Below are 14,760 nucleotides of genomic sequence, written 5' to 3'. Positions count from 1 at the left end.
ATTCGGGATTGAATCTGAAAACTCCTTGTGTGCAGTAAGTAAATGCCATGATTTACATTTTATCGGGCTGGAACGTGGAGACTTTTAGGACTGAGGATTCAATCTTTGGGAACAATAACGAACAAAAGGAAAAAGACATTAATGTCTTGTTGGCCTATGCTTTCCCTTTCATCCAATTAACCTGCACTTGTCTAAACACTAGGAGAAAACGTGTATTTCTTTAATCAATTTTTAAAAAGTGTCTGTTTCCCAAATCACTCCCACAACCACTGGTTTTAATCCGTCCCAACTCCCAAATCATTCCAGTTGATCGCTTTCTCTTTTTTTTTTTAAATTTTATTTTTCTTTTGTTTCCTTCTTAGGCTTTCGGTCCCTTTGCCTTATTTTAATCCCAATCATTTATTATTGCCTTAAAATATTTATTATTGTACATCCACTAAGAGACGGTCCACTATTCCACATAATTAGCACATATATGTATATCCACTATGTTACACTTGAAGATGAGTCAGCAAAACATTTTGGCCACAAATGCCTTTCATTCTCATCCATGTTACACGACTACTCGAGCATTTATGTGTATAAATTATGATAAAGGTTGTCCATAATGTATATATAATATTGAGCTATTTTTATTAGAACTAGTATTTTTCATCTGTGCGATGTACGAAATAGATTTGTTATAATATATTAAGAATATTTGGATCAATATATAATTATATAAATTATAACATCAAATATTATATAGTGCAATTGAAGATATGTTTTGAATCGATTATGTTTCCTAATGTTATCCTTGTTTGAATTCTAACAAATAATTGCTTAATTAATAGCTAATGTGTAGATGTACGTAGGGGTGGGAATAGGCCAGGCCCATTCATAGGGGCCTACTTAGGGCCTAGCTTATTTAATAAAAAGGTCAGGCCTATGCCTAATTAGAAGCCTATTTAGTTAAATAGGCCTAGGCCTATATTTAAAAGTCTAGCCTACAAGCCCGCAGGCCTAGCCTATTTATATATATATATATATATATATATATATATATATATATATATATATATATATATATATATATATATTATAATATTTATATGTAATATTTAATTATTATATATTACATTTTATATCTAATATATTTTTATATATATAATTTAACCCCACTATATATATATATATATATATATATATATAACCTACAACCCTAATTCCCAATACCCAAATCCCAAATATGACTTACTAATTAGTAAACAGTTTTAGATATTACTAGTTACTATTGCTATTATGCTAAATTGCTAATAATTAGTATTGCTAGTTACTAGCAATAATTCTGCTAGTCGTTTAGTGTTTACAATTTACTAGCAATGAGTAAAGTAGTATGAGCCTACTAGTAATTGATTGCAGGATTTATAGATTTGTAGTAATACTAGTAATTAGTAAACAATGCATTGTTGAATTTTGTATTACGAACTTTTACTTATTAAACTTGTGATGTTGGATATTGTATTATGAAATATGAACTTATGATTTTGTCATTCATTATGAAATATGAACTTAGGTATTTTTTTTGTAAATTTTTTACAAGTATACTTTAAAAGGCTTTAAAATGTAGGCTTTAAATAGATTCAAGGCCTATTTAAATAGGCTCAAAGCCTATTTAGGATCTATTTTGAAGCCTTTTTAAAGGCCTATATGTTAAATAGGCTTTTAAAAAGGCTCAGGCCAAGCCAACTGTAGGCTCAGGCTTGAGCCTAAAAAAAACCTACATACAAGCTCAGGCTTTAGATTTCCATAGCAGGCCCAGGCCTAATTTTCTAAAGTCTGGCTCGGCCTAGCCTATTTCCACCCGTAGATGTACGCATGCAGTATTGGAACTTTAGAGATTTTATATATCATTGTTTAGAATTTTTATAAATTAGACAAATATGCTCATTCTCTAGTAACTCAGTTATATGAATCAATTGTTATTCTAATTCATATGTATGGAAGATATATTTTTGTGTAGATATATAACAATTTTTTCATCTTGAAAAAAAACATAATATCACTGGTTGTATTTACACATTATTGAAAACATCTTTGTAGACAACATTGGTAGTAGCAACACAATCGTGTCCATTCTCGTCTAGAACTAATTAACAGGCTATCAGGATGGGAGACTCGGGAGAAAGCCATGTACAATTGACAGTAATTAAAAACTACGTAGTAATTTTTTCAGCAATAACCCAGCACGAAATGAATTTGTTAGAAGGTATTTAGCTACGGATTTGCTACGGTTTTTGTCCATCGTTAAATTTTTTATTTTTATTTTTTTAAAAAAATTACTCACTAATTAATATCTCATACATGTATTAAACACATAATATAGTACTTCAATAATATAATATCCAGCCCCGTTAATACTCTAGTGACGGAAATTGAATCCGTCGCTATATCTAGCGACGGATTCAAATTTCCGTCACTATATTTTGTTTTTAAAAAATTTCCGCTCCATTTTTTAAAAGCAAAATAAATATGGGCATATGCTCTAGCGACGGATTTTTTTAACGACAGATCCTAAAATTCGTCGCTATATTCTATACAAAATAAATATGGCATATTTTTTTACGTAACGGATATCATTTTTCGTCGCTATATAGCGACGAAAATTAATATTCGTCGCTACTTTGTAAAAAATAAATCCCCGTTATAAAACGTTGCTAATTTTCTAGCAATTAAAATTATTTAATCGGCCCGCAAAAAATTCGTTGCGAATTTATGCGCGGTAATTTACCGCTAAAATTAACTACGTATTTAACGACAAAATGAATCCGTCGCTAACTGCCAATTTTTTGAAAAACAAATAATCTGGATGAACCATGATAATCTTACCTCTTCATAAGGGAAAATAAATTGAAAAGGTCCTTGTTTCAGTATAAATTAGAATATGGAAAATATTTTTTAAAAAAAAGGGGAAAAGTGTCATCCCGCACCATTAACCATTTACGATTATTCATCTCGCACCATGATCTTCAATAAGTGATTATTTGAGCCATAAACCAATTTATTTTTTTCGCCTAGCATTTTTTGTAGGTTTTCTAAAGGTTACCGGTAATTTGGTGCTGACATGTCATTTTTTATTATTTCATTTTATTTTTTTCTTATTTTTCTTTGAGCAGTCGCCGGCTAGCAAGTGAAACTGGTCCTCATTGGCGCCGCTGTCGCGGCTCTATTCTTCCTCGCATTTCTTCTTTAACTCTCGCTTTCGTTCGGAGATTCTTGAGATTCCCCGGAAAAATGAAGTACCGGAAGCTTTGTTTGCCGGCGGTGGCGATGAAGCACTTTCTGGCGGTCTCGATGGCGTTGAATGTGGCGTTGGTACTTAAGCTATGCATGGCAAAGATGAGGGGTTTGGGTGGCTAAAAGTGGAGGAGACGCTGGCCGGACCTCCAAAAAAGACACTTCAGGAGATGAGTTCTTCTGGCGGTGCAAATGGTGTGCAGAATAACTTTGAAACTGGTTTACAAGAACTCTACATCAATCTTGACCAGTAAGGCTTTTTTCTTTAGTTTTTTTTTTTTGGACTTAAGATTGGTCTAGCCTCCAATGCATTTGCTTAGTACCCTTCTCTGGTTATTGTTTTTCCCAAAAATTTTGTCCATTTTTTGGCCCAAAGAGTGAAAGGTAAAGAAGTCAAAATAACTTTTTTTTTTGGTATCCTCCATTGTTCTTGAAGGATATGTACTTATCTTCTCTGCATGTTGGAATACTCAGCTTTTCTGAAAAATAATAACGGCCTTTAGCTGAATCAATCATGGAATGACTGGAAGTACTTGATTTTGCTTCTTATACAACAGTTTATCTGCTCCATTTCTACCATTAATGCCTGAAAATTTCTCCTATTGTGCCTTCTCTGTATCTCATTTTATTTTTGCATTTTTAGTAAATTATTAACCATACAGATTCTCGAGAGCAATAAGTCCGTTGCAGTTATTCGTTGAAGAATTGAAGATCATGGAGCAAAGGTTTAAACCGAGAGGAGGAGCGCACTTTGATCTGGTGTGCTCTAGAGCCTAGAAGACTGCATAAACCAATGGGGAAGGCACCTGGAATTTGCAGTGACAGAGCTATGGGGTTCGCCCCTTATGGCGTGTACGGGAGAACGCTGAGGAAAATTGCGGATAATCATCTCTTCTGTCAAAGGCATACTTGCACAGCTCAACTTGTCTGATCACCTCCCTTGGCTCGCCCACTTTGATGTACAGAAAGTGGGTTTCTTCTCGCATGGAAACAATCACCACTAAGAATTTCGGGGTTTCAATTATCATTTCAAAATGCATGCTTTTATTATCTTCTCAACAAATCTTCAATGCTTTTATCTTCTTTTTTCTCTATGTGCAGTGTTCTTGGCCTGGGTAGCTATGGCGCTGCTCTGTTGGGCATATCCCGGCGGCCACGCGTGGCGGTGTTTATTTTTATTTTTTTAAAATTTAATCTTACATATGGGCAAGAAGAACAGCAACGGTGAGGTCTCCAGTCGACGGCAAAGAAAAAATGGAGTCGTCAACTGAGGCGAAGAAGAAGGTCCGGCGACTTCAGAATTGTTCCCAGCAACAACCTTCGGCGGCATCAGATATTTTAGTCGGCAATAATTAATTCTGTCCGTGTTCTTTCGGTCAACAACAGCGTGTTCTTTGGACTCCATCTCATTTAATTAAAGCCAAGTCATTAAAAAATAAGCCAAATCAGCATGGAAACCGATGACATGTCATAGTGTATACCGGAAACCTACAAAAAATGCTAGGCGGAAAAAAAATATTGGTTTATGGCTCGAATAATCACTTATTGAAGATCATGGTGTGAGATGAATAATCGTGAATGGTTCATGGTGCGGAATGACACTTTCGCCAAAAAAAAGTCAATATAAATTTGGGAAATATTATAAATTAGAATAATGCAACATATATTGAGAATAGTATTTAGTCCATTAGTTATTCCAATTACCTAGTATAGTAATTTATTGATATCTTGAAAATTTTATATAATTGAGATATATTACTTGTTTGAAGAACAGTTTTTGAAAGGGGCAGCATGCTATCGCAAATTTTACTGTGGCAATGTATGTACCGTTTTGAAAATTGAGGGACAACATTACTAATAATTTAATAATTTAGGAATGACATTAATAATTGACATATTATGGTGGAGCAAAAATTACAATTTTCCCTGAATTTGATGAATGTGAAATAAATCAGGGACTTGAGGGGTAAACTTTTAATACAGTAACATTTTGCATGAGGCCTACAAAAATTCAATTCCTAAAAATGTTTGAAATGAATAAAATTGGAGTGAGTTGAAAGGGGCTGCGATCGAGTAGGAAGTTCACTAAGCTAAGCATCATACAAAAGGAAAATTGAGGACCCACTCAGAAGAAGAAAAGCCAAACAAATGATAGAGAAAAGGATGTGGAGGAGATAGACAGATTATCAGCTCTTGAGTAGAGGCTCGAAAGATTGGAAGAAAAGAGGAGCCATTTCAGGGTTAGGAGTCTTGATTGCACACTTGAGAGCAGGACTTCCAATGGTGGCTGTGAGCTCAATCAAGAAAGAAATTCCTCGAGGAAAGATACAGCACAGCACGTCTTGGTTAGCATTCTACCGCTTGGCAATGAAAAACATGTTGTATGTAGCTAATCGGTCAAGGGTTTTATGACCAGCTCAGGGAAGTCCTTTGATATATATCTAATTTGAATCAGGCAATGTCTGCACAATACACAGCAAAAGATTTATAAGCCTCCCTACTTATTACATAACCCACTTGTAGCAAAGCACTAAATGAAAAAACAGAACAAACAGTACACAAGTTCAAATGACATTTGAATAATTGTTGAAACCAAATAAATTGAGCATATTTAGTATAGAAAATATATGCTTCAGAATACAAATTACTGAAATTAGTACACATAAATAACAGAGTAATAATTTAAAAAATCAAACTTGCTCCAAAAGTTGGAACTTGCTATCAATTATACTATTCATGTGCTGTTTTAGAATTCCCTCTTGTAAGAGAGACCAAAGTACAAGGCATAATTATCTTATACCATGAATTCATCATCTTGTCATGTAATGCATACACTGAGATTTAACAAACTTTACTTTACCTCAAGAAAAGTGGAACGCATAATCATCTTGTCATTCTCGGAGATCTTATCATTGAAGTACCACACTGGCTGTTGATTATTTTTCACAGCAACCTGCAAAAGGGTGCTTGGAACAAAACCATGGGCAACAGAGTACTTCCCTGGTTGCAATTGAGATACCTATCAAAATTAACATTTCAAAGCAGACAGAAGGAAAGACATCCATCCCATCAAGAATGTTGAAATTTCAATGTTTGAATTGGAAAACAAAGCGTTCTATTGAATATCATTTACCCAGCAGCGAGCCCAAATGTATTCTTATTGAACTGAATTATGAATCCATCTAGTGGAATCTGGGAGTTGTTCTCAAACAACATGTTGTAAAAGATCTGGCCATCTCTACGCGTCAGCTGCACACTGATTTGTAAACCTTCACCAATAGATGCTGGCAATACACAGGTATTTGTTGGAGATAGTTTGGACATCTAATCTCTTTCTTCCTTTCTTCAGAAAGAATATTGTGCTGTGTATTATATTTGGACAATTATCTGCCTAACAATAGAGCATAGTAGAAGCTATAAAAATTTAGTGCTCCATCTGTTGAGTGGACTACTGGACTTGTACGCTCGTTTAATAATATATATATTTTTTAGAAATCTTATTCAAAACCAAAATGTAGACATATTCTAAGATGTCAAATAGCATAATAATACAGTATAAACACAAATTATTAATCAAATAAATTTCCACAATTCAATACATGAATAGAAGTTGTCTTACTGAATTTTTGCAGGACTATGACTGATTGAGTTTATTACCCTAAATAATTAGGTTAATGGTGTGAAAGTTTTCTTAATTGTAGATTTAGTTTATCACCCTAAGTTCACAGTTTTTTACTGGTAGTTATCACTAAGCACATATGGCCTGGCCTGATATCAAGTTATATGCATGGAGAGGGTGTTTGGTTCAAACATGGGAAACTGAATCAAATACTTGGTAATATTACTATATTAGTAAGCATATCAACAATGAAATTTCAGAAATCCCCAAACATCTTATTCTAATCTAGTGATATTCCAGTCAAGACAAATGGTGTGCTTCATTCATCAACAACACATAAGGAGAATGCAACCCTAACAGATTTTTCATTCATTCAACCACATGCATATTGTTCCTTAAGAAAACCAAAAATCAAAATCTAGTTAGGCCAATTCACAACTTCACATCACCAAAGACCTTTAAAAATTTACAATACTACGAATCCAGGACTGTCAAAATTCCAAACAATTCAACCAACATTAGAAATCACCAAACAACAGAATTCCACATTATTTTATGAAATTCAAAATACAACTAGAGGTCCAAGGTATGTATCAAGCCAACTGCAAACATTAAAGACAGACATGCCGTGAACTAGGATAAAGCGAGCTTTATTGACAAGGGTTCAATTACACAGTGATAGATGATAGTAAAGAGACTTAATTGTAGTAGAGCTCAAGGCCCATGCCGTCATGAATTTCGTAGTCCTTGAGGGTGATATGGTCCTTGTAGATGGTGTACCACTTCTGAATTCGAATCTTATCGGCCCGAGTTCCGGTCTGCGCCGCCACCAGCTTCTTCAGGTCTCCGATGGTGTCGTCGTCGTTGCACTTCACCCTTACCTTCTTCCCTAGACGGTCGTTCAGCACCACCTCGATCATCTTCGCGCCAACTGTGAATTTGCGTGTTACCTCCCCTTGAAATCGTATTGTCGTCTCCGAAATGTATTGGAACGAGTCAAAGACAGGTACATAATATAGAGATAACCAATAGTCCCAATCCTATTCAATGTTTAAATTAAAATTCTTTTTTTTTTTAAGAATAATGTAGCTATTCCATTAATTCATAACATAAAACGTTTACATTAATTATCAATGAAATGGTAAATCATTCCTTACAGTCAGACATAGAAACAACTTTTTTAACTATGCTATAGAAAACTTGAATCACAGACTGTTTCATAACTATGAAGCTATGTTCCTTCAGGGAGCTTAAAGCTTCTTCAAAGATCTGGGTCTTCGTCATCATTCTTTTTTGCTCGCCCAAGATAAGATCAACACTTGTCGAAACCAAACTAAACGATTTATGCTAATGAAAATGAAAAGCTCGTGAAAGTAACGAGAGAAAACATGCTCGTGAAACTAACGAGAGGAAAACACAATAATAAAGAAAAAAAAGTGAGTAAAGTCAAAGTAGGGTTGAGAGTTCAATACTACCAACACAAACCCCAATACCTACCTACTATTATTTAATGTTTAAATTAAAATTCTAATTCTACAAGGATTGTTAAAAGTTTTTTTTTTGTGGGCCAAAGATTTCTAATTTATGATTCATTGAAATATATTTTGAAAATGGGTTAAATAATTAATTCAATTTATACGAAATCCGTAATTAAACTCTTAAAATTTAAAATGTTATAACTAAATATATTCAGTTATTATTTTTATGTATCAGAGTCTATTAGTTTCTATTAAATTTGGAAAGAGGAAACCCAGTACATAGCTCTATCTACTTTGATTATACATATAATGCCATGAGGTGTAGGCCATTTTGTCATCGTCAATTACATGGAGTAAGTGTTCTGGAGGATTAGTCTTGACGTGCATTCCTTTCGGAAACTTCAAGGATGACTTCGCTAGATAGTTCGCGGCTTTTTTCACTTCACGGGGAACTGTACTTAGTCCCCAAGCTTCCAAGTAACTCGCCTCCTATTTACATGCTTTGAGAATATTCTGAATTACGTGATTAGATACTTGATTCCTCATCATTCCGGTGGCTATTTTGGTTGAATCTCCTTCGAATACGACTCTTCTAAATCCCATATTCCGGTGTACATGATCCTATTTTATTGACATATCCTCCCAGCCATGTTCCCATTGAATCCCTAGCGATACCTCCGCATCCTGCTATTGTTGTAGTATAGTCTACGACCACATCGTAATTTATTTTTACTATGTCATCTTTTGGTTTGGCCCAATTATGTTTTTCCTAGTTGCCCAGCTGTAAGGTACCCTGTTGGTTTTTCAATCTACAGAATGCTGCATTTACCTCCTTTACTTGATTATTGATCCACTGTATCGTCGATTGGAAGGGTTGGGTTGAGTTGTTAAAGACTCCCTCGTTCCTCCACTCCCAAATCCACCATATGGTGACTGCAAATAGAATGTTATCCTGCTGGAGCCTATTTGCATTCCCTTTGGTCGCAATGCCTCGATCTAGCCAAGCCCTGAATGGTACATTCCTCACCTCCATGTAATAAGCTGGGAGTACTTTCCTCCACACATCTTCTGCTACTGGACACCTGCGTAATGCATGATCAATATCCTCCACCTTATCCTCGCAAAACCAGCATTTATCGCTTGTGGTCAGGCACCTCTTCATCTTCGTACTATTCGTCTCGATCCTTTCATGGCGAACCAGCCATAAGAATGTCTTAATCTGGCTCGGCGTCTTTAATTTCCAGATAGCGTTCCACTTGGTGGCCTCTGTTAAGTCGATTCGACCATCTGACTCTGAGTGCTTAACAACAATGTTGTAGTCTGATTTAACTGAGAACCTTCCTGACGCCTCATTCTCCCATCCAACAGTGTCTTCCGCATCCAGATCCTCATCAATAATGTCTGCAGCCAATTTTTCCAGCTGAGCTAACGGGAGGATATGACTCAATCTGCTCCAATCCCAACCATTTCTTCTATCCCAGTAGCTTGCCGCTGTATTTGACACTTCGGACTGAGGAATCTGTGTTATTGCATAGTTGCTTAAAGGGTATTCATCGAGCCATTTGTCACACCAGAATTGCGTGTTCAACCCATTTCTAACTAGCTTCGTTGTCCCTTTCTGCAAATTTGGAATGCACCTAAGGATTCCCCTCCATATGTTTGACATGTTGGCTTTTGGTTGCCAGGATGAGCAATTTGTCGAGGAACCTATGTACTTTGACTTGAGTACTTGAACCCAAAAGCTGTCATCATTTTGTAGTAGGCGCCACCCTAACTTCATTAGGAATGCTTCATTCATAGCTTCGAGGTTTCTTAATCCCAGGCCACCTCTGTCTTTGGTTTTTGTGATTGTTTCCCAACTTACTAGATGACTCTTTCTCACATCGGGTGTGCTGCCCCACAGAAAGCTTCATACTGAACGTTGGATCGAACTAATCACTCATTTAGGTAGCAGCGTTGATTGCATAGTGTAGTATGAAATGGCGGTTAGGACAGCTTGGGCAAGGATTTGTCTTCCTGCAAGCGGCAAAGTCTTCGTCTTCCAGCCTGCTAACTTGTGATGGATACACTCGATGAGGCCTGCATAAGTTTCTTTTTTCAATCTTCCATGGATTGCGGGAATTCCTAAATATTTTCCCAAATCTTCGACCCTTGCTATTCCTGTTAGCTCTATGATTCTTTCTTGCACCTCCAGTTGCGTGTTCTTGGAGAAGAATAGCGAGGATTTCTGCACATTTACGGTCTGTCCAGAATGATCGCAGAATAGTCTCAGGCAACGCATCATCTCTTCCGCTTGTTCCGTAGTTGCCTCTCCAAACAGAATCATGTCGTCTGCAAAAAATAAGTGAGACAAATAAGGACCTTGTCTACTCAATTTCACCCCTTTCCATTTTCCAGAGTTGATAGAGTTATTAATGATATGGCTAAGCCTTTCTATGCATAGAACAAAGAGTAAGGGTGATATGGGGTCTCCCTGTCGAATTCCCCTCTAGGGGTGAAACCAATTTGAGGTTGATCCTTCCCAGTTCACTGCCAATCTTGAGGTTGTAATGCAAGTCATAATATTCCGCCTCCATGTGTCATTGAAGCCGATCTTCACCAATGTATCTTCAACGAAGCTCCATGCTAGCTTGTCATAAGCTTTCTCTAAATCTATTTTCATGATTAGCCAACCAACCGCTGTTTTCCTTGTCTTCATGGAATTTAGGACTTCTTGAAAGTTGATGATGTTATCTGTAATCTGTCTCCCAGGTACGAAACTCGTCTAATGAGGTCCTACCAGCTTCTTTGAGATATCCTTGAACCGGGATGCCATCGTTTTTGTCAGAATTTTGTATGTGACATTGCACAGGCCTATCGGTCTTAGCTGTTTTACACTTTCAGGAACTGGAACCTTTGGTAATAGAGTGATCATTGTATCATTACAGCCTCTAAGAAGCTGTCCTTCTGAAAAAAATCTTAAGGCAAAATTGATGATGCTGCCACCGGTGACCTCCCATGTTTTTTGGTAAAACCCTACGGTAAAACCATCCGGTCCGGGAGCTTTGCATGGATTCATTTCGAACAGAGCTTTCTTGATCTCTTCTGGTTGAAAGGGACGATTTACCTCGAGCCACTCGTGTTCACTTAATATTGGGAAGTAACCTAGTAATTGGTGTTGAATGTTATCTTGGTGGGTGTCTGAAAATAAATGTTTGAAGTATGAGTGCACATGATCTATCAAGAGGTCCCTGTCTGAGATCCAATCTCCCCCTTCAGAACGTAACATTCTAATTTTGGTTCTGCTTTTCTTTACTGTAGTAGTCGTGTGGTAAAATTTGGTGTTGGATTCCCCGGAAGTGATCCACTCTTCTCTCCATCTTTGATACCATATTAGTTCTTCTTGTTGCAGTGTAGTTTGTAATTCTTCCCTTAGCTTCCTTTCAAGTTTTAATAGGTCGTTCCTAACTCGAACTGCTAGGCTTCTCTTAATTCCTTCGATCCTGGACAAGAGTCTTTTTTTCCTATGGTAAATATTCCCAAACATGAGCTTGTTCCATTCTAATAAAGCTTCTGCCATCTTGGTTTTATTCTCCTCTAGCTCTTTCCCTATGTCCCATGAGTTTTTTATACAGTTAATGAAGTCCTCATGTAATGTCCATGCCATGTTGAATCTAAAGGTTTTCTTAGCTTCCAATCCTTGGCGGGGCGTGCATTTGACCAACAGTGGTGAATGGTCAGAACTTACCATCGGAAGGTGTTCAACCGTTGCGTCTGGATATCTGGTTCTCCAATTGATATTGCCTAATGCCCGATCCAGTCTAGCCCCTTTAAATGATGGGTAACTTGAACCTCTCATCCATGTGAACTTCGATCCTACGAATCCTAGGTCAATCAACCCTTCTCGAAAAATCCATTCCCTAAACTCGGAGCATCTTGATGTGTTGAAACATTCTGAATTGCTCACCTCCTCCATCCTAGTTACTGAGTTAAAATCACCACAGGCCACCCAACAGATATGTGGACTAAAATCATTAGCTAAAAGGTCTGAGAACAGCTTCTTTCGCAAGGTTTGATTAGGACTTCCATAGATTACTGACAATACCTATGGTGTTGAATTGTTCTCATCTATCTGTAAGTTTACGAATTGTGGGTGTGTACCCAGAATTTGTATCTTCAGCGGATGGTTCCAAAAGATCCAAATACCTCCTGAGAACCCAACAGCTTCCACTCTCACCCATTCCTCAAAACCAAAACTAATGCATATGCGATTGGCATGTTCCCCTGACACCTTTGGTTCGAGTAGGCAGACCATATCCGGTGCATAATCTCTACAAAACTGTTTTAGGGTGCGTCTAAAGGCCTTCGAGGCTACACCTTGGCAATTCCAAACAAAGAAATTCATTTTAACATATGGAGAAGTTTCTGTGCTCAGGAGCATAGGCGATCGCCCAACATCAGATCAACTTGGTCCAATCGACCAACATTCTCCAGCATCTCGACTTCTTTGTCCTCTTTTCTACTTTGTAAGATTCTTGCTATGTCTGGGGGGTTTTCTTTCATAGAAAAATCAAATTCTTCCCTGTGTGAGGATTCCGGGATCTCCTCATTTACCTAATACATGACCGTACTTGAAATCTGTTTTCCGTAGTTATGCCCCCTGACGACTGTATGTTCGGACTCAACTGCCGCCCGTCTTAGGGCTCCTCCTCTGCCACCTCTTCCTCTGAACGTACCACGCCCTACCTGCTGTGTCTAGTTCATCATCTATTAGTTATTCATAACTAATCTATATCTATACTATATATACAAGTAAAATCCTCATATTTCATTTTCCCGCCTAAACTTTTGTAGTTAATTAATTAAATATTTTATTGGTCAAATAATTAATAAAACTTATTTGATAACAAAATGTAAAATTAAAATTAACTAATATCTATTAATTGGTAATATTGTTTTTATATTTATGTATTAACGTAATACTCCGTAACATAATACCGTGTAGAAAAGACATATTAATCTATGCTATATATAAAAGTAAAATCTCATATTTTATTTTTCCGCTCAAACTTTTGTAGTCAATTAATTAAATATTTTATTGGTCAAATAATTAATAAAACTTATTTGGTAAGAAAATATAAAATGGAAATTAACTAATATCTATTAATTGATAATATTGTTTTTATATTTACGTATTAACGTAATAACATATTACCGTGTAGAAAAAACTTATCGATAGTTTAGCCACATTTGAATTTCTTTAATGTTCTACTTTTTATTTTTTAATGTAGTATTAAATTGAAAAAATGTTGGCCGTGCATTTATCAATAGTTTAGCCACACTTGAATATAAAATGTATAATAATAACTTGTTCACAAAAAGTTAAATTTCTCGCCCAAAGGCCTCACACCTCTGCTCAATAGGATTGTGGAAGGGTAAATTATGATGCTTCAGTCGCTCATTAGGTGTACTTGGAAGTACCATTGCCTGTTACCTACAAGGAGTCACCCCCACAAAAAAAAGGGGGGAAAACTCCCGGAATGCAGCTGTTACTGTTCAATCTTGTGTTATTACCCACAATTTACCAATTAGGAACTAACTGAGCTACTGTTCGTGCATGCATGTATGATGATAAGAAAAGTTAGAGGTGAGTGATTCATTTCATGTGATTCAATTCAAGTGATACTCGAATTTTATTTTGAATATTTAAGAATTTTAAGTGAGACTTTGAAACCCCGATATCCAAATTGAATATTAATTCAAATATGGAATTATTTTGGTTTCATTTTGAGTTTACTTGATATCCCTAAAAGAAAATTATTGATTTTAATTTTTTTTTTAATTATTTTATTATATGAGCATTAATATTCTTTGGTATATGTTATCCCCTACAAATAATACAAACAACTAACAAATTAGTTTAAGAAAAAGTATTCAATAGACCATCGTATTTTTACCGTTCGCGCAATTAGACCATCAAATAAAAAAGTTATGCAATTAAACCACTTAACATAGAAAATGTGTGTAATAGACCTTATTTAAAGATTTTTATTCTTGGTAAAACCAAGTTTACTTGCTAAGTTGGCATATAATGTGACATTTAAAAAAGTTGGCGCTGACATAGACATTATGTGATATGTTAAAATTATTTTTTAATTATAAAAATAAAATTTTTAAAATTTTAGACTCCCATTTTAAAAAAATAAAAATAAAAATAAAAATTTCAAACTTCATAAATTCTTTTGACCACAAGGTTAAAATTATTTTTTAATTATAAAAATAAAAATTTTAAAATTTTAGACATGCATTTTTAAAACATAAAAATAAAAATTTCAAACTTCATAAATTCTTTTGACCACAACTCCACAAGGTCTGCCAGAGCTAGACGGGACCAAAATGTAGAAAAAT

The 14,760-nt window shown here is 35.7% G+C and overlaps 1 long non-coding RNA gene across 2 annotated transcripts; it reads right to left on the bottom strand.

The window, feature by feature from the left end:
- Positions 1-5,131: 5,131 nt before the first annotated feature.
- Positions 5,132-7,586, bottom strand: LOC116028410. 2 transcript variants are annotated; one of them, XR_004100143.1, is made up of 3 exons: positions 6,410-7,586; positions 6,137-6,295; positions 5,132-5,738 (listed from the first exon to the last, which is right to left on the bottom strand). It is a non-coding gene; the product is annotated as an uncharacterized LOC116028410 (long non-coding RNA). The 2 variants fall into 2 exon arrangements; XR_004100142.1 differs by having other exon boundaries at positions 6,137-7,586.
- Positions 7,587-14,760: the final 7,174 nt, after the last annotated feature.

The sequence above is a fragment of the Ipomoea triloba genome, chromosome 9 (assembly GCF_003576645.1).
Source record: "Ipomoea triloba cultivar NCNSP0323 chromosome 9, ASM357664v1".
Classification (NCBI taxonomy): Eukaryota; Viridiplantae; Streptophyta; class Magnoliopsida; order Solanales; family Convolvulaceae; genus Ipomoea; species Ipomoea triloba.
This window is presented reverse-complemented; position numbering and strand designations above follow the sequence as displayed.